Here is a 2,411-nt window from a genome sequence, read left to right on the forward strand (position 1 = left end):
CTCAAGGCATCAAAACCAAAGCCAGACTCTTCTCTCAGAGATGAGGTCCTTTATTCTCATTAGCTCCAGGACTGGGCAGGGATGGGGCAGGCAGAGGCCAGAGGAAGCCACAGGGTCTACAGGCCTGTAGGTTACTTTTCACTCTATCCATGACTCAAAAAGAACCACTCTATTTTTCACAGATGCTTTAAAACTTGAAATGGTAGAAAGGGGAACTTGTGATGATTTTACTCCTGAAGATCTTAGGCATCATTGTTTTATTTTGGCAAGTAACTGAGCTCTACTTGGCCCTGTTCAGAAGCAACTAATTAGACCTGGACGTGCAACAAGACTGAAAATATCCACCATGCTCAGCAAACCCACCCAGAAATCCTTCCACGGATTTTCTTTTTTTTCCTCTCTCTCTTTATTTATTTAGTTTTGTATTTAAGTGTAATTTAATATTCACATTTTTGTTTGTGCGCAGAGTTTTGAATGGCAAGATTAAGGCAGATCAGCCTTATGTAGTTCAAACCACCCCACTGCTGCCTCCTAATCAGAAATTCATTTTTTTCTGTAATGCGTCATGTCTCCAGGGAGGTTTGTTGAAATAAAAATACTCCTGAATACCTTACCAAAATATCCCTTATTCTTTGAACAACTACTGTATGTCAGGCATTTTATTGAGTAAATAGATATCATGTCTCCATTTGACAGATGTGAAAACTGTGACTCACAAGATAAATAAGTTTACATGGCTTCTAAAGCTAGTGAGCTCTTATTTTGTATTAAATCATAACTGTGTACATTAATTCATTTATGGGGTACAATATGCTGATTTTGTATAAAATTTGGAATGCTTACATGAAATTGGTTAAATAATGCTCTTTATAGGAGGTTTGCTGTGAAAGTCCAGCCACTTCACATATCTGATCTGTAGGTGGCAGTGGTCACCACCCTATAGTCATGAATCCCACTAGCTGAGGTTAACATTTTGTTCTTTTTTTCTTCCATTTTTTTTTTTTTATTAAATCATAGCTGTGTACCTTGATATGATCATGGGGCATCATGCACTAGCTTCATATACCGTTTGACACATTTTCATCACACTGGTCAACACAGCCTTCCTGGTATTTTCCCAGTTATTGTGCCAAGAAATTTACATTCCACATCTACTAAGTTTCACATATACCCTTGTAAGATGCACCGCAGGCGTATTCCCACCAATCCCCCTTCCTCCACCCACCTCCCCACTCCCTCCCCTCCCTTTCTCCCTTCCCCTTATTCTTAGGTTGTAACTGGGTCATAGCTTTCATGTGAAAGCCCTAAATTAGTTTCATAGTAGGGCTGAGTACATTGGGTACTTTTTCTTCCATTCTTGAGATACTTTACTACGAAGAATATGTTCCAGCTCCATCCATGTAAACATGAAAGAGGTAAAGTCTCTTTCTTTCTTCAAGTTCTTAAAAAAACATTTTCCATCCCTTAACCCTGAGTTGTGATTTGTCCTTCAGAGCTAGGCATGTCTCCTGGAGACAGCATATGGATGGCTTGTGCTTTTTTTATCCAATCAGCCAGCCTGTGCTTCTTCAGTGGGGAATTCAATCCATTGACGTTTATTGAGCGTATCATTCAGAGTGGTAGAATTTTATTCATCTTGCTATGAGAAGGTCTGTTGTGTAGTTTTATCCTTTGTGCCATTGTGGAAGCTAAATTTTGGCCTTTGGCTTCTAATGTTTACTTAGGTGGTGGTTCATTATGGTGTTCAGTGTTGAGGATAGTTCTAAGTATTTCCTGTAGAGCTAGTCTTGTTGTGGTCAATTTCTTCAGTGCTTGTATATCCACAAAAGATTTGATTTCTCCATCAGTTTTGAAACTTAGTTTAGCAGGATACAGAATTTTGGGCTAAAGATTATTTTCTTTAAGGATGTTGAAGTTGGATGACCATTGTCTGGCTTGAAAAGTTTCAGTTGAAAAATCAGCTGTTGTCCTAATAGCTCTGCGCCCGTAGGTCAGTTTGTGCTTAATCCTAGCTGCTCGCAGAATTTTATCCTTCATCTTGACTTTGGACAGGTTCATTGCAATGTCTATTGGAGAAGCTCTGTTAAAGTTGAGATGCCTTGGGGTTTGATATCTATCTGAAAGGAGTGTGTCAGGATCTTTAGTAAAACTTGGGAAGTTTACATTCATGATAGTCTCCAGTAGGGCTTGCATACCTTTGGGACAATCTTCTTCCCCTTCAGGTACTTCTATTATTCGTATGTTTGAACAATTCATGGCATCTTGTAGTTCTCTAAGTGCCTGCTCTGCTTTCTCTCTCTTTTGTTCTGCTTCTATAACTACCTGGGTTAACTCGAACACTTTATCCTCTAGCTCTGAGGTTCTCTCTTCTCCATGGTCTAATCTATTTTTGACACTCTCTACTGCATCTT

Source organism: Nycticebus coucang, chromosome 10 (assembly GCF_027406575.1).
Source record: "Nycticebus coucang isolate mNycCou1 chromosome 10, mNycCou1.pri, whole genome shotgun sequence".
Classification (NCBI taxonomy): Eukaryota; Metazoa; Chordata; class Mammalia; order Primates; family Lorisidae; genus Nycticebus; species Nycticebus coucang.